Genomic DNA, 19,261 nt, shown 5'->3' on the forward strand with positions numbered 1-19,261 from the left:
TTGTAGAGATGGGGTTGGCCATGTTGCCCAGGTTGTCTTGAACTTGTGGGCTCAAATGATCCTCTCACCTTGGCCTCCCAAAGTGCTGGGATTACAGGTGTGAGCTGTGCCTGGTTGACTTTTTTTTTTTTTTTTTTTTTGTGATACAAGATCTCAATCTGTCATTCAGGCTGGAGTGCAGTGGCACAATCACAACTCACTGCAGTCTCGACCTTCAGGGCTCAAGTGATCTTCCTACCTCAGCCTTCCGAGTAGCTGGGATTAGTTATGCACCCACTATGTCCAGCTAAATATTTGATTTTTCTGTAGAGACTGGGTTTTGCTATGTTGCACAGGCTGGTCTTGAACTCCTGGCTCAAGTGGTCCTCCTGTCTTGGCCTCCCAAAGTGCTCAGATTATAGGCATGAGCCACCATGCCCAGCCTTTTTAACTTTTTAGTAATAGCGATTCTGACTGGTGTGAGATGATATCTCATTGTGGTTTTGATTTGCATTTCTCTGATAAGTAGTGATGTTGAACATTTTTTCATATGTTCGTTGGCTGCTTGTATGTCTTTTTTTTTTTTTTTTTTGAGACAGAGTCTTGCTCTGTCACCAGGTTGGAGTGCAGTGGCACAATCTTGGCTCACTACAACCCCCACCTCCCGGATTCAAGCGATTCTCCTGCTTCAGCCTCCTGAGTAGCTGGGATTACAGGCGTGCACCACCACACCAGGTTGTATTTTTAGTAGAGACAGGCTTTCACCATGTTGGCCAGGATAGTCTCAATCTCTCGACCTCATGATCCGCCTGCTTCGGCCTCCCAAAGTGCTGGGATTACAGGCGTGAGCCACCATGCCTGGCATATGTTTTCTTTTGAGTAGTGTCTGTCCGTGTCCTTTGGCCACTTTTTAATGGGGTTGTTTTTTGCCTGTTGAATTGTTTAAGGTTCTTATAGACTCTAGATATTAGACCTTTGTCAGATGCATAGTTTGGGAAATAACTTATTTTTGAAAGGCATTCTGAATTTTTTCTAACCCCAAATCTTATTGCAATAACTCTTCTCATGTACTTACACATATTTCTTCCTTTTGGGGGAAAATAAAAATCTCATTTTCATCAGTGATATCAGTTTTCTCTTCATCAGTGAAGTTTGAAATATTTGACTTTATCATCTTCAATTCTAGTAGAAGAATGCTAGCAATATCATTTTGCTTCTCTCTGCATAAAACTATTCATAATTAGCTCCTTTCTGTCTACTAGTGAAGCCCAAACTCTGAACCTGGCACTGAAGGCCTGGCGTTTAACCAGGCCCCATCTGACCTATCCAAATCTGTTTCCTACAAAGCTGCCTGCTGCAGCCAGGTGAGTCTTACCACCGGGGTCTAAGCACTATGCACAACTCAAACTGTATTCTTTTGCTAGGTTAGGATCTCCCATTTCTAAATGTGAGGCTTTACCTAGCTACTAACGCCCCACTGAGTTCTTCAAGATTGCTCACTAGCTATATCCCTCATTTGGATTCTTGGCTTTCTGTTTCATGTGTGTATCTGTTTTCCACAAAAAAGATTTGACCCACCCGAGGGCAGGGAGAGGGTCTTATTTCTTAGTTATTTCCCATTGTGCCATGTGTTTTGCAGAGCACATAATAAATGATTAAGATGAAAGAACCGTGAAGGTGCTTTGTAAACCAAAATAGCCATGGATTATCAAAATTAATCTGTGCATATAATAATCACTTACTGAGTACCTACTGTGCTGGATAACTGGGGTGGATGTAAGGACTTTTTAAGTATCCTTTAGGGACTCCCAAAAATTCACAGGGAGGATAACTTGATAAAAGACTAGATTTTCTGCACTTAAGTGGGATGAATGCTCAGATTTGGTCATTAAAATTTTGTGTGACCTCACACACCTATGTAATTAGAGATATTTAGGTTGTTGATTTATTAGACTAATTGAAGGAAGAATGTGCCCATCAGAAGGGACTTGTTAATATCTTTATTGCTCACCATTATATCTTAGTGTACAGAACACAGAATTTGGCATATAGCAGTATTTTAAAGGACTCTGTTGAATGGACAGTGAGACTTCTGGAGAATTGAATTTACTCTGGGTGTGCTGTCAAAGAAAGGCTCCTGGGACCACAAGGCTGAAGGTCACACAATGTAAAGTTCGCTAAGTTGTTGCTACTCTGAAAGATTCTTGGAAAACGCCTAGCCAGGCTCCCAAAGAGACCTCAATCTGTCCCTTTCTATTAGAAACTTCTTTAAAAACACTTTTTGGCAGTGATAACACCTTTTCCTCTTATCTGAAAGCTAAAGTTAACTTTATACAATTTTCATAAATAATGAAAACAGTAAATCTTAGTTTGTCTTCTTTTCCATATCTTGCCTACATTCACTGTGTTACATTTTGTAAATATCACTCTGAGACAACCTACATTAGTTAGTCTGCATCTCTTACTTGTGGTATTTGACACTCAAGTTTTCAGTTGGACACCTTCTTCACTTTTAGCAACCTCATAGTAAACCACACCAAATATGAGAAAACAGTTATTCCATCACCTCGGAAAGGTAATATGGGAGTCATTTAAAAATAAGTGTAAAAAAACTCCAACCAATTGCTGTTGCTGTTATTGCTACCTGCTATAGAGAGGGAAAGGTCCTTAAATGTTGAGAATCATTTTCATTCCACTCTGCAGAGCCAAATCATCTGGTCTGTGTGCTGAGTCCAAAACACGCTGCTGCATATTTTCCTCAAGGAACAAACCAGGGAAAGGGAATCTGAAAAATCACAATAAGTTGTTTTTTGTTTCTTGTTTTTTTTTGAAACAGAGTCTCACTTTGTTGCCCAGGCTGGAGTGCAGTGGCACGATCTTGGCTCACTGCAACCTCCACCTCCCAGGTTCAAATGATTCTCCTGCCTCAGCTGCCCAAGTAGCTGGGACTATAGGTAAGTGCCACCACACCCAGCTAATTTTTGTATTTTTAGTAGAGATGGGGTTTCACCATGTTGGTCAGGTTGGTCTTGAACTCCTGACCTGAAGTGATCTACCCTCCTCAACCTCCCAAAGTGCTGGGATTACAGGCATGAGGCCACCACATCTGGCTCACAGCAGGTTTTTAGGTGAAAAGAACTTACAGGAAAGAACCTCCTTGAAAATAAAGGTTACATGTGATGAAAGTACTGCTTTCCAGCCACTGCCTCATCTGTTTTCTCTCTTACATTAAATGGCAGTAGAGGTCAAATGCCATTTGCTTCTCTGTTTGTTCATGACCTATTTTCAGAACTATTTCCTTCATTTCAGCCTTTAGGTTGCTATTCCTCAGTGGAAAGAGTGTGGAAGCATAGGATAGAGACTGACATCTTGTGTGTTACTGGATGCTTTCACTCAGCCATATCAACATTGGTCCTGTTGCTGGCTCTAGGAACAAGCACTGTAGTCTGGGTTCTGTCTGAGTTGCTCTTCGCTTGGCTCTTGTTGTGTTTAACTCCTCATTCTTCATGCCTCAGCTTATATGTCACTTCTTCAAAGAGGTCTACCTTGACTGTCCTATCTAATGTATCCACCCCCTCCCCAAGCTCAGTCACTGTCCATATTGGATTCCTCTGATTTCTTTCACAGTAACTTATCTAACTTAACTATCTGAAATGATCTAGTTTATTTACTTATTTTTCCTCTCTTCCCTCCCTAGTAGAATATAACCTTGATGTAGGGATTATGTCTGTCTCATTCAGCTGTTGTATATACCCAATGCTTAGCACGGTGTCTGGTGTATTCTAAGTGATCAGGAGCTATTTGTTCAATAAATGAATGAGCGAGAAGAACAGAGTGCAATTCAAGACTGTCATAATTTTTCTTTTTCATGGTGGGTATAGCCACAGAAGAGAGTCTGCCAAGATTTGTCATGCTCACTAACCTCTCCACAAACCTGCTGATTCACACAAGAACAAATGATATAAGTGAAAGAGGCAGAATTGTCTCTTTAGTGATTTTAAAGTTAGATGTGAAATTTGAAGGGCTTGGGAGTACAGGTAGCGTTTTCATTTCTTTCATAGGGTAAAAGAATGACATAGGCAGATAATGAATGATACAGGAACTTGGCTGGGCAAGGTGACTCATGCTTGCAGGCCCTCTGGGAGGCCACAGTGGCCTGACCACTTGAGGCCAGGAGTTTCAGACCAGTCTGGCCAACATAGTGAAACCCCATCTCTACTAAAAAAAAAAAAAAAAAAAAAAGCCAGGTGTGGTGGTGCACGCCTATAATTCCAGTTACCCAGGAGGGTGAGGTGGGGGGATCTCTTGAATCCAGGAGGCGGAGGTTGCAGTGACCTGAGATCGCACCACTGCCCTTTAGCCTGGGTGACAGAGTGAGACTCTGTCTCAAAAAAAGAAAAAAAAAAAACACAGGAAGTTAACAGTAGACTACATTCATAATGTTGAGCAGGATCTAGTTTTCTCAACTGTGCAACAGTGGGTTGCTGGTAAAGAATGAAATATAGGGCTGGGCGTGGTGGCTCATGCCTGTAATCCCAGCACTTTGGGAGGTCGGGGTGAGCAGATCACTTGAGGCCAGGAGTTTGAGAGCAGCCTGGCCAACATGGTGGAACCCTATCTCTACTAAAACTACAAAAATTAGCCAGGTGTGGTGATAGGTGCCTGTAATCCCAGCTACTAGGGAGGCTGAGGCAGGAGAATCACTTGAACCTGGGAGGCGGAGGTTGCAGTGAGTTGAGGTTGCAGTGAGTTGAGGTTGCACCACCACACTCCAGCCTGGGCAACAGAGCAAGACTCCATCTCAAAAACAAAACAAACAAACCAAAAAAAACATACTTTGTGAAGACAAAAATAATCTATTTGTTAGGAGATTCACAAACCTCATCAAAAGTATAAATTTCTAGATTTAACTAAACCAGATGCTTAGTTAAATTTGAATTTTGAGTATCAGACAAACAATGAATTTTTTTTTAGTATAATATGCCTCATACAATATTTGGTGTCCTGTCTTTTATCTGGTAACCCTGTAAGAGTATTTTCATCCAGTTCTCATTACTCTATATCATTCATAGGGATATTATAAGAACTTTACCAGATGCCTTGCTGACTTCTAGACTTATATTCCTAATTAGGTTGGCGCAAAAGCAATTGCAGTTTTGACATTAAAAATGCAAAAAACTGGAATTACTGTTGTACCAACCTAATGGGAAACAAATTTGTTAGTTTTATAACATCTCATATATACTATACATTACTTAAATGAATGGTTTTATATGACATTTAGCTTGTGAATACTTTGATGCAGGCCAGAGTCTGGCAACATTTCCCAAACCATATTCCATAAAACCATAGGGTCCAATAAATGGTTAAATGTATTTAAATGGTCAAATCTATTTACAGAATAAACTGCCCTGTTAGTCACAGTGCACATTAGGATATTAAAGGTGCTGAAAGTCCTGCAGAAAAGGCCTGCATATACATACTTCCCCCAAATTTGCTTCTGTTTTGAGGCTCCATGCTCTCCGACTGAATTATCTCCCTCTGGGATTCTCATCCTTACCTCATGTGACCAGCCTTACTGAATACTTTGACTCTGTCGTTGGGCCAGGTTCTGTACTGGCTGACTTTTGCATTTCCCTCTAGGGGCAAGGAATACAGAAACCTAAGATTTGGGCCCTGAAGAAACATTATTTCATAGTCTTCCTGAGGGTCTCACTGCTTATTCTCAGGTGTGTTAGCAAGCCAGAGCTGTTCAGGAGCCTTCTGAGGTTCCGGGGCCTGCTTGCACATGTGCCCAGCTTAGAAGAAATCCCATAATAGGACTCGTTCATTGTATTAGACATATTTTGTTGTCATGGTTTTTAAAGTACAGTACAACAATATTTGTGTGGAAAAAACCATGTTTATCATAGGATGTAATTTGTGCATAATTTTCTAGATGGAGTCTAGAAGACATCTTTTTCAAAGGTAAACTTAATGACATTTGTTTCATAAATACCATCATTCTTCACTGTCAGTCCTCTGTGAACACTCTAGCCTCTGACATTCAGTGAAGCAATAAAGAAATCAAACATGCCTACCTAACCTTTATGAAAATATTTAAAATTATGATTTAATTTTTAATCTCCCATGGCAGCAGTAAAATAAATGATATAAATCTCAACAGGACTGTCTACTTCACAATAACACTTAGGGTATGGCCTAAACAGGCAAGAATTCCTCTTAATCATAAACTGATGTGGCACAGGTCTGGGCAAAGGGAGGGTGGTAGATGTTGACATTTCGCATGTCATGGGGACCCAGAGGGTAGAGAGTGGAGAGGCAGTTTTGAAATGCCCTGTGCTAACAGTTTGGGTATAAATACAATGTCTTGTTCTTCCTTGCCACTGAATTTTTCTTTCTTGTGATTAAAACAAAACAAATAAAAACCAAGAAAACTCAAAACACACAAAACAACCACCAGGCCAAAAAGAAGTGCAAAGATAAGGAAAAGCATGTATTTTTAACTTTTAAAAGGAAATGAAATAATCTGCTCAGTCTAAAAGGATGGGATTTAAGGTTTAGAGTCCATTGTGAAATCTCTTACACAATTAGCTAAGGTCTGCGGCACAAAGCCATGGATAAATTTAGGGATGCCAAATTAAATACAATGGTTTATTGAGTTAAAATGATACTAATATAATACACCGTAGATACAGTAACTATAGTTACTAGTTTCTCAATGTTTCCACAGTTTAAAGAGCAAACATAAGAAACTTCTATTAGGTTGGTGCAAAAACAATTGCGGTTTTGCTATTAAAGTGCGAAAAACTGCAATTACTGTTGCACCAACTGAATAGGAAACAAATTTGTTAGTTTTATAACATCCCATATATGCTATACATTACTCAAATGAATGGTTTTATATGACACTTAGCTTGTGAATACTTTGCTGCAGGCCAGAGCCTGGCCCATAACTAGGTGCTTAGTACATGTATGTCAAATCCATGAATGTCCTATATATAATTATAGCTTTAAGACAATGTAATCAAATCGATGAACAGTTGTTCATCTGATCAAATTTTTCCAGAATCTCTGGCAACTCAGCTGAATTAGATTATATCGACAGGGTTCATCAACCCTGGCACTATTGACATTTTGGGCCAGATAGTCCTTTGCTCTGGGTTCTAGCCTTATGCATTATAGAGTGTTTAACAGCATATCTGGCCTCTACCCACCAAGATGCTAATAGTACATCCTAACTGTGATGACCAAAAGTATCTCCAGACATTGTCAAATGTCCCTGTGGGAAGGAGAAAGTAAAACAGCTCCCAGTTAAAAATCACTGGGTTATAAATGCCCATCAGTGACAGAATGGATAAAGAAAATGTGGCACATATATACCATGGAATACTATGCAGCCATAAAATAGAATGAGATATCTTTTGTGGGAACATGAATGGAGCTGGAGGCTATTATCTTCAGCAAACTAACACAGGAACAGAAAACCAAATACCAATATGTTCTCACTTCTAAGTGGGAACTAAATGATGACAACTTATGAACACAAGAAGGAAACAACAAACGCTGGGGTCTACTTGAGGTTGGAGGGTGGGAGGAGGGAGAGGAACAGAAAAGATAACTATTGGGTACTGGGCTTAATTCCTGAGTGATGAAATAATCTGTACAACCCCTGTGACATGAGTTTACCTATGTAACCTTCCTATGTACCCCTGAACCTAAAATAAAAGTTAAAAAATAAACAAAAATCACTGGGTTAGAAGACAGTACAGGTTTAGGCCGAGAGTTCCCATGAGTTGACTCTAATCCTCTACAGATTACATGGTTCTGCCACAATTGCTTTGACAGATGGAATCCAAAGACTTTCATGACTGCAAGAGGTGGAGAATCAAGAAGACAGGCCAGGCTAAATGTCCATCAGTAGATGAATGGATAAACAAAGTGTAACACATCCATAAAATTGAATAATATTCATCCATAAAAAGGAATGAAGTAATGATACATGCTACAATGTGGATGAACCTTGAAAACATGCTACATGAAAAGAGCCAGACATTTCATTTATGTGAAATATTTAAAATAGATAAGTCTATCGAGATAGAAAGCAGTTTGTTGGTTGCCAAGGACTGGGAGAGGCGGAATGGGGAATACTGCTTAATGAATGTAGTGTTTTCTTTTGGCGTGATGGGAATGTTTTGGAACTACATAGAGATGGTGGTTGCACAACATTGTAAATGTTGTGTATGTAACATTTGTAAATGTGTGTGTAATATACATTTACATGTATATTACATTTATTTACAATGTAAATGTAAATGCCGCTGAATTCTTCAGTTTAAAATTGTTAATTTTATGTTACACGAATTTCAACTTAATAAATTTAAATAAAAGAGAGGCCAGACAGACACAGCAGAGGCCCAACCTAAGGAGAACAAAGTGAATCATGGGAAGTAGAATTGCCTATTTTTTAAAGCTATGTTTCATGGAGTGCTGAGGGTTCTGAGGAGCTTCACTGGGGCCATGGGGAAGGTGGAAAACAGATGGGGTCCCAGGTTCCCATCCTCTCTCTTGCTTTTATCAAGGTAAGCTATCCCTACTGATTATTGGAGACTTTTGAAGCTGAAAGCACAACTTCCTTCACAGGATTGTTCTAAAAATCCAATGAGATAATGTATTTAAAGTTGACTAGCACATAGAGAGTGTGAGAGTGTTCAATAAATAGTGGTGATTATTAGTTTTAGGTCTCTGCAGACAGATATCTTCCTCTCCTCTTGGATCCTCAACCCCCATGCAAAAACAGGCTAATTTGAGCTCTTTGCCAGCAATGCCTCCTCTCCTTTCACTGGGTAAGTTAGAATCTACTCTTTTCATCAGATTTATATCAAAACCAATCATGCCTCTGACTATGGTACATAAAATAGGTTCACTTTTGGGGCCAGCTGAAGGTCAAACTTGATCATGACACCCAGTTTTACAATCACATGGCACAAGGCAATGACTAGTCAAAAGAAGTGCAGCCGGGCATGGTGGCTCACACCTGTAATTCAAGCACTTTGGGAGGCGGATCACTTGAGATCTGGAGTTTGAGACCAGACTGGTCAATACGGTGAAACTCCATCTGTACTAAAAATACAAAAATTAGCCTGACGTGGTGGTACATGCCTCTAAGCCTAGCTATTAGAGAAGCTGAGGCAGGAGAATCACTTGAACCCAGGAGGAGGAGGCTGCAGTGAGCCAAGATTGTGCCATTGCACTCCAGCCTGGGTGACAGAGCGAGACTCTGTCTCAAAAAACAATTAAAAGAAGTGCTTCAGTGTCCTGGACATGGGAGGGACATTTAAAGAAGTAAGCTGTTCCTCTTTTAGTGAGAATTTGAAAGGAACATGGAAACAAATGAAAAACCTAAATAGTTCAGGGTTAAAGCTTAGTACTCCCACTCTGCTTCTTTAAAATACAATCTTGATAACTCGTGACATGTTTCATAGAGGGAACTATGAGTATGTGTGAGTGTGTAAAGGGATGTGAAGAAATGTGCCTGTGAAGAGAGAAACATGGGTTGAAGGGGCTTTGAAATGGAATGCGTCTTGAGTTATCTCAAATTCCACGCTGGACTTAGGTGGCTCTTTCTGCTCTTTATGAAAAACAAAACAAAAAGGCTTTGGAATGCATATTCTCCATTAGTATTAGACCTAGTTATTTTATGTAAGTATGAAAGAGGCAAATGGGGTGCTTTGTTCTGGAAGTGGAATTATGTTTCTCCTTCTGATGCTGTCTTCCCAGCAGATTCAAGAGGCGTTAGGAGAGGTGAGGTAGAATATTCAGTATACCGAATAACAAGCAAATGTATACTTGATCCATTGCTGCCCCTCAGACTTCCTCTTTCTTGGTTTTTCTCTAGTAGTATTGACAGGTGTTGGCTTTATATCACATCTAGAGAGAGATGGAGGGAACTGTGAACTAACTTTAAAGATCACCTAATGAAAATATAATGCCTCTATTTTAGGAGAGCTAAAATTAAATACAGATGAGCATCTTTTATTATTTGATTTGAACATTACATTTCATTAGTAAATAGTGTAAGCTTTGTTATTCTTAGGAAGATGTGTTAGAGGGTCCTTTGGCACTTTCTCTCATGGCAAAGCACCAGCTCCTTTTGAGGGGAGGAGGGTGGTTCTTTGAGCTGGTCAACCTTGGGTGCTCTGCCTCCCTGCAGCCTGCCCGCTCCAGTCTAGTAGAGACTTCAGCTGGCTGCAAAATGTGGCCACCAGGGACATATGCTCTGGTATCTCTAAATAGACCAGAGATAAAGAAATCAGGACCTGGGCAAGGACTATCATATTCAAGCGTACAGTAGGCATTGTGAGCACAGTAGAAGCATAAACGAAACTCTGACAAGATTTCTTGTCTCGGGGAGTAGAGCAGAAGCCTCCACTTTTTCCAACAACTTTGCAGTGTCAGATGCCTTAACAGTTCAGAGGCAGATCCCAGGAGGGAGAGGACCAAACCCTGTGACTCTTCTCCAGTTCCAGGAAAATGAATAAGAATGATTGATTTTTCAGAAAGCGAGCCATGTGCAAAAGAGGGCTCTTGACCCCAAGACACAGCAAGGGGAGGGAGGAGGAAACAGATGTTTGAGTAACAGCAAAGGGATCTGGGAGGCTGTAATGCTATGTCAATGATGTAATGCTCAATTGAAATGACTCCCAGAGATGCGTGGGCTGTCCCTTGCCCAGGGAGTGAAGAGGATTCCCATGCAGGTGCAGGTACCTGAATCCCAGACAGCAAGTCACAGATGAACTTGTGCTTGCTTCAATTTTCTTTGTCTCTTTGTTCCAGTCTGGGCCTTAGCTCCTAGATGCTGACTACTCTGGGGATAAAGACTGAAAAAGCTTTGAAATGTGATTCAGGAAGAGCCAAAAAACCAGGGCTAGAGAAGGAGTGGTGATAGAGCTGTGACAACATGTTTATAGCTCTCCCAGCCTTATGCTTTCTTAGATTGCTTTCCTTGGACTGAAGTCCCCATTGGATAAGACCCCAGAGCTTTTCTTATCTATGAATTTCTTCTGGAAAATACCAGCTGTGCATAGATCCTCCACAAGGTCTGGACTATACACTTTATTCAACCCTGACTTCAGATGCCATGGAAGAAAAGAATACTTATAGAAACCCTATCATTTCCTTGCTTTAAACCTTCTGGTGGTCTACTAACATTTGTCCCCCCTAGATTCATCTTGTGCCTCCAGTTATTATTCTCTTAGCTCCCTGACTTTCTGTCAGTTTCTAGAACACTCCAGGCTTTATCATACAGCAGGGATTTGGCAGTAGCTCCTACTCCTCTTATTCAGTTCTCAGGGCCTTGCCAATGCCTAGTACATACCTGGAACCAAGGAAACACTGAGTGGGAGCAGACAGTAGTGGGGCAACTGTGTTTATTTTGGCTTATAGATGTTTGGTGGAGAGGTCAGGTTTGGTGATGGGGATGAAGATAAAGGGGGAGGAATTCTGTAGGTAAAAGCAACAAGTGTTGAGCAGAGTGAGAAGAAGAAGGACTGTGGGTGACCCTTGGGTTTCATCTGTTATCCACGGGGCAGAGCTGAAGCACATGGCTGGGCTCTAGTACTGGGACTTGACTGACAGGGGCCACTCTAACCTAAACCAAGGAGGAAAACACCAGGGCAAATTCATTTATTGTCATAATCTAAGAAAGCCAGATAGCAGCCTGTGGGATTGGTAGGGAGAATTTCACTTATACTTTCAGTCAAGAAGCTGATTATTGAACAATTGTCTCTTCATGGCTTATCTCTATCTGTGAGAGGGATATTTTCCCAAATTCCTTTCCACTCTTGGCTGGAAGTGATGCCTCTTTCACATGCTCACAGTACTAGGCGCTTCTCTCCATCAAGTCACTGATGTCAGTACTATGCTTGACAGGTGTGAGTCTGTCTTCCCCATTCATCTGTGAGGTCAGTGAGGAAAGGAACCATATCACTAACAAGTGCCTAGAAAAGTGCTAGGGTTTGTTGTTGGATGAGTGAATGAAATGTTCCTTGATCATCAATATGGCTGCCTCTTGCCTTACCATGCTCACTCACTCACTCATTTGCTCATTGATTAAACAAATATTTTTTGAGGAACTGTTATGTGTCAAGCCTTCTGCTAGGCGTTAAGGCTACAAAGGCAGAAAAAGACCCTTCTCTTCCCTCACAGTGCTCACTGTCCAGTGGAGGAGACAGATAAGCTAACGGGTTATTGTAATGCAGTGTGATGAGTGCTAACAGAAAGTAAAATGTTCCCTGGGGGCAAAGACAGTTATGGCATTGAAGAGTATGCCAGGCAAAGGAAATAGCATAGGCAAAGGCCTGGAGGCAAGACAACAAGGTATCTTTGAACAATTGAAAAAAATGTAGTTTAGCTAGAGTAGAAAATACATCTGAGGGTTGTAGATCTGCTGCCAGCCAGAACTTGTGGCTTTGGAAGTTACACATTTTGGGTCAGCCATCACCCAGGCAAGTGAGACAAGCACTCTGATCACTAGACTCATAGACTACATCTTCAAAGAGTCTGTAGAGTCAATCCACCTGTCTTTCTGTCCAACAACAACACAACAACACACACACACACCTTACTATAAACAAAGTGAAAAAACAAATATTAGTATACAGACTATATTGAGAACTCAAGAAGAAAAAGGCAAGCAACCCAATAGAAGAATGGGGGGGGGGGAAGGAAATTCAGAGTAGAAAACACAAATGGCCAATAAATAAAAGAAAAAAATGCTCCCCATTGCTAATCAAGGAAATACAAATGAACTAAGGGAGGACATTTTATACCTCTCAGGCTGACAAAAATTAAAAGTTTGAAAGTACCAAGTGTTGGCTAGAAGGTAGAGCAAAGAGAGGTCTCTTTTATTGTTGGGTAGGATGTAAATTGGCTTTACACACTTGAGAGAGGAGCTTGACAATATCTAGTAAACTTGGCAACATGTATACAATCCAGTTATTAACACCTCTTGGTATATATCTAGAAATATTCCTGTACATATGGACAAGGATCATTCATTTTGGCATTGTTTCTAATGGCAAAAAAATGAAAACAATCTAGGTGTCCATTAATAGGAGTATGGATACACAAAATAAGGTATATTCCTATAATAGATTTTATATAGTAGGTAAAAGGAGTGATGTAGATCCATAGGCAGCAAAATGCCAGGCGAATAAAGCAAGTTGCAGTGTATGTACGCTTTAAAACACACCTGAACTAAACTCTGTGTTGTTAATGGATACATATGAGTGCACTTAAAGTGCAGCAGGTATTTTGAAATAATGCACACAAAATTCACAATGGTTATTGCCTTTGAGGAGTGGGAAAGATAATGGGTTTGAGAGTGGGTCCAAGATGATCTGACTTTATCTATAAGGTTTTCTGTCTTTTATATATGAAGAGTAGTATGTTGATAAATATTTAACAACTGGTCCTCCAGGAATTTTAAAATAAAAAACACTGATTCATAGCATTTGAGGATATCTGTGTTGAAATACTCCCACTGTGGCTGATTTTAAGCTACCAAAGGTTTAGCAACCAGTTTGCATAATTCCTGAAAATTTAACACACAGTTCTCAAGAACAGGTATGAGCTGGCGCAGCACAACGTTCTGTGTGTGCATATGTGTGTTGTATGTGTATAAAAACTTGAAGCATTGATGACAATATTAACAATCCTAAGTTTTGTATACTGGAAACAGAGGTATTTGGTTATCTTAGTTTCTGAAGTTTTATGTGTATATTAGATTTCTTGGAAAAAAGGAGACAGTTCTATAAGAATCAGAGTAGGTAAAAATGTCTGACAGATTAAATTATAACTGGACATAGTGTAAAGCAGGGCTTTGTTCTGGATGCCCTTCTCTATATCTTCCATTTTAATAACTTAATACTCATTGAAGATATTGAATAAACACAGTAAGTCAAGCATCTTCCTCTCTGCTGGTTACATGATTTTATGAACCAAGAGCAGCCTTTAGAAATAGCTAACTTTTATGATTGAATTAAAAAAACACTCAAAAGAAAAAATACCAGTTAAGAGAATGGTTTAAATAATTCCCTGGTATCTCAATACTTTTTTGACATGCTATTGGAATACGTTTCACTTCATTGATGCACCATAAAAACAATTGCTAGATTGTTTGTACAATGTATTTTTTAATGAGCCTCAAAGTCGCAGAGCAGTGATGATACATAATCCTACTTTATACATGCTATTACTGCTTTCTGTTACCACAACTGAAAGAGGCTCAACTGTTATTGTGGAAGGAACGGAGCAGTTAAATGTAATAACAGGTTCCCCTGTTTCCCATTCATCTGTTATTTAGTGAGTGCCTAAAATGCATCTAGTTCCTCTGGCTTTAGAACAGTCCATTGAAGCATACACAATGAGGAACCTATTCTTTCCTTATTGATTTCATCTTTCATTTTGACTTCTGGAGATCAAAATGGGAAAACAGGAATTCAGAGAGAAATGCTTCAAAATGCCTCCTTTTTCCCACTTCCCTCAACCTCAAACATTCAGAAAATATTTTAGAAATAATATTATAATCAGAAATTAACTTTATAAATTATATATATAATATATATTTATATATACATATATAATTATATATACATACATATATATGTATGTAAAATTTATATATATATATATGTAAAATTTTTTGAGACAAGGTCTCACTCTATCACCCAGGCTGGAGTGCAGTGGCACGATCTTGGCTCCCTGCAACCTCTGCCTCCCAGGTCCAAGCAATTTTCCTGCCTCAGCCTCGCGAATAGCTGGGATTACAGGCACACACCACCATGCCCTGCTCATTTTTTGTATTTTAGTAGAGATGAGGTTTTGCCATGTTGGCCAGGCTGATATTGAAATCCTGACCTCAAGTGATTCGCCCACCTAGGCCTCCCAAAGTGCTGAGATTATAGGCATGAGCCACCACGCCTGGCAAGTTTTATATATCTATATTATAAATGTATTTATATTAATAAAATATTTTATAAGTAAATTATATTTGTAATGTTACAAATTATATTTCTAAAAATTACAAAATAATAAATTTATTTGTAGAATAAATTAGAAATTTATGTTTTATAAACAAATAGCCCTGGAATAAATTGTATACTAAGGAAATTTCTGCTTTGGAATTAGATATAAAGAAAATTATTAGTTGCTATAACAATTACATTCAATAAAAAGTCTTGTTATATTAAATATTTACATAAAATAAAAGTCAACCCTGCCCACAGAGAATTGCCACACATATGATGTACGTTGTATGTTCTTGACTGTGTCTACCCTACAGAACACTTTTAATTTTTTTTTTTTTTTGAGACGAAGTCTCACTCTGTCACCCAGGGTGGAGTGCTATGGTGCAATCTCGGCTCACTGCAACCTCCACCTCCTAGCTCAAGCGATTCTCCTGCTTCAGCCTCCCGAATAACTGGGACTACAGGTGTGCGCCACCACGACCGGCTAATTTTTTATATTTCTAGTAGAGACAGAGTTTCAGCATGTTGGCCAGGCTGGTCTTGACTCCTGACCTCAGACGATCTGCCTGCCTTGGCCCCACAAAGTGCTGGGATTACAGGTGTGAGCACACTTTTTAGACAGACAATTTTCCCATAGAACCAGATCATTGTAAGTAAAGATTTATTCATATTCCTGACTAATCGAGATTCCAGTTCTCACTTAGCACAAGACACTGAAAATGTTGTATTTTCTTTAATGTAGCCTGTGTGTTCTAATCTTCAAACTGTATAGTTGAGGGGGAACTGTTTTGAAGGCAATAATTTGCGATCTGTACCACTTATTTTTCATATTTTATTTTCTTTATTAAAAATGTTTCTCAGCATAGAAGTTATATTTGTTCTTTGTAGGAAAAAGGAAAGTACATAAGAAATAAAAGGGAATTTTTGCTTTTTAAAGGAATTTTCATTTTTGCATTTTACGCTTCTATCCTCCTTAAATTTAATACTTTGAACTTCTATTACTTTTGTAATTAAAAACAGTAAAGAGCCTGGTGTGATTCTGTCCTGCGCAGCTGTTCTCTGGAGCAGTAGTTGTTTATCTCCACCCACCTCATTTCCCACCTAAATGCATGCTACCACCCCATGGAAGATTTGATGGACATGGACATGAGCCCACTGAGGCCCCAGAATTATCTTTTTAATTGTGAACTAAAGGTGGACAAAGATTATCACTTTAAATTTGATAATGATGAAAATGAGCACCAGTTATCTTTAAGAACGGTCAGTTTAGGGGCTGGTGCAAAGGGCGACTTGCACATTGTTGAAGCAGAGCCAATGAATTATGAAGGCAGTCCAATAAAGTAACACTGGCAACTTTGAAAATGTCTGTACAGTCAATGGTTTCCATTGGGGGCTTTGAAATAACACCACCACTGGTCTTATGGTTGAATTGTGGTTCAGGGCCAGTGCATATTAGTGGACAGCACTTAGTAGCTGTGGAGGAAAATGCAGAGTCAGAAGACGAAGTGAAGGAGGATGTGAAACTCTTAAGTATATCTGGAAAGTGATCTGTCCCTAGAGGTGGTAGCAAGTTTCCACAGAAAAAAAGTAAAACTTGCTGCTGATGATGAAGAAGAAGATGATGATAATGAAGAAGATGGTGATGATTTTGATGATCAGGAAACTGAAGAAAAAGCACCAGTGAAGAAATCTATAACGAGCTACTCCAGCCAAAAATACACAAAAGTCAAACCAGAATGGAAAAGACTGAAAACCATCAACACCAAGATCAAAAGGACAAGAATCCTTCAAAAAACAGAAAAAATCTCCTAAAACACCAAAAAGACCTAGTTCTGTTGAAGACATTAAAGCAAAAATGCAAGCAAGTACAGAAAAAGATGGTTCTCTTCCCAAAGTGGAAGCCAAATTCATCAATTATGTGAAGAATTGCTTCCAGATGACTGACTAGGAGGCTATTCAAGATCTCTGGCAGTGGTGGAAGTCTCTTGAAGAAAATAGTTTAAACAATTTATTAAAAATTTTCCGTCTTATTTCATTTCTGTAACAGTTGATATCTGGCTATCCTTTTTATAATGCAGAGTGAGAACTTTCCCTACTGTGTTTGATAAATATTGTCCAGGTTCCATTGCCAAGAATGTGTTGTCCAAAATGCCTGTTTAGTTTTTAAAGATGGAACTCGGCCCTTTGCTTGGTTTTATGTATGGAATGTTATGATAGGACATAGTAGTTAGCGGTGGTCAGACATGGAAATGGTGGGGAAACAAAAATATACATGTAAAATAAAACTTAGTATTTTAATAAAGTAAAAACAAAACCAAAAAAACAGTAAAGGAGGCTTGGCATGGTGGCTCATGCCTGTAATCTCAGTGCTTTGGGAAACTGAGACAGGAGGATTGCTTGAGGCCAGGAGTTCAAGACAAGCCTGGGCAACATAGCAAGATCTGTCTCTAAAAAAAAAAAAAAATAGCCAGGCATGGTGGCACGTGCCTGTAGTCTCAGCTAGTAGGGAGGTTGAGACAGGAGCATCACGTGAGCCCAGGAGTTCATGGCTACAGTGAGCTATGATTACACCATTGCACTCCAGCCTGGGCAACAGAGTGAGACCCTATCACTAAACAAAAACAACAACCACAGCAACAACAAAAACTAGTAAAGAAAAACATACATATTTTAATATTCTTTCACTAGGTAATAAATAATGATCCAAAGATGAGTTAGACTTTGTAACAAAATAAAGTTAAAAAAAATTGTTTCATTGGTGTAAAACCAACAAAAATAATGCACTATCAACACCCAGGAATTAGCATCCTTAACTTTTAATGTATTTTCCTTTCAATCATTTATGTATACCTAACATATATATTATATAATATATTCACGGTCTTTAATCTTCACTGTGTATTAAAATCACAAGGGAATGTTTTTAAAAAATACTAGTGCTAGGATCCTATACCCAGACCATTTTAATCAGAATCTCTGGGTGTGAGATCCAGGCATGGTTACTTTTAGAAGTTCCCCAGGTGATTTTAGTGTGCAGTTTCAGTTGAGTACTACTGTAATATATCTATATGTTGCATCATTTTGAATTTTTGGGTTGCAAGGAACAGAATCACTAATAAAACTGGTTTTAAAAATAAAAGATTATTTTTTTGGTTACTGTTACTTGAAAAGTCTAGAGGCAATGAAGCCTTCTGGCACTGTGTGATTAGGACTCCAGCTAAGTTTCTCTGAAATTCTCTTGACAGGTCTCCTCAATGTGCCAGCGTCCCTGGTGGTTCAAATCTAGAGGGAAAAAGGAACATAGGTTTTGTGACTCAGAAACTTTGAATAAAAGTCAGTAAGTTTCACTCTGATTGAACCAATATGAACTAAAAACTGTGGCCAGATGACTGCTGTGGGCTCTTGCCTTGGGCTTAATGTTGCCCACCCATGAACTATGACAAGGAGGGAAATCTGTATGCTTTTAGAGAAGGGACAAAGGAAATTGGATATTGGATAGGAAATCAATAAATGTTCACTACATATATGTTTGGCCACTTTGTATTATACTACATATAATTTATTATCCTGATTTAAAAATGTACATATTATATTTTAATACATTTTGAAACATGATTTTTAATTAGCTACATAATATTGTATCATATGAATGGAATGTCATTTAACCTTTGCCTTTTTTTTTTGAGGCGGAGTTTCACTCTTGTCACCCAGGCTGGAGTGCAGTGGCACAATCTTGGCTCACTGCAACCTCTGCCTCCCGGGTTCAAGTGATTCTCCTGCCCCAGCATCCCGAGTAGCTGGGACTATAGGCACCCGCCACCATGCCTGGCTACGTTTTGTATTTGTAGTAGAGATAGGGTTTCACCATGTTGGCCAGGCTGCTCTTGAACTTCTGAACTCTAGTGATCCACCCGCCTTGGCCTCCCAAAGTGCTGGGATTAGAGGTGTGAGTCACCACGCCCGGCCTCCTTTGCCCTTTTTTTGTCTGTATATTTTTTTCTAATGGAACAATCAATGGCCTTAAACTAGTTATGATCATATGACCAAGTTTACCTGGGACCATGCTCATTAATGTCTGTTGTGCTGGAATAATTATTAATAATGCCTTATTAACTCTCAAAAGTATCCTGGTTCAGAGGATAAATTATATGGCCATCTTACTTTAAACATTAATGTCTATCCATTTATCTGATCATATCTTTAAGATAGATTACTGGAAAAATAATTTCTGGTTCAAAGAACAGAAACATTTT

Source organism: Colobus angolensis, unplaced genomic scaffold, assembly GCF_000951035.1.
Source record: "Colobus angolensis palliatus isolate OR3802 unplaced genomic scaffold, Cang.pa_1.0 Scaffold159, whole genome shotgun sequence".
Classification (NCBI taxonomy): domain Eukaryota; kingdom Metazoa; phylum Chordata; class Mammalia; order Primates; family Cercopithecidae; genus Colobus; species Colobus angolensis.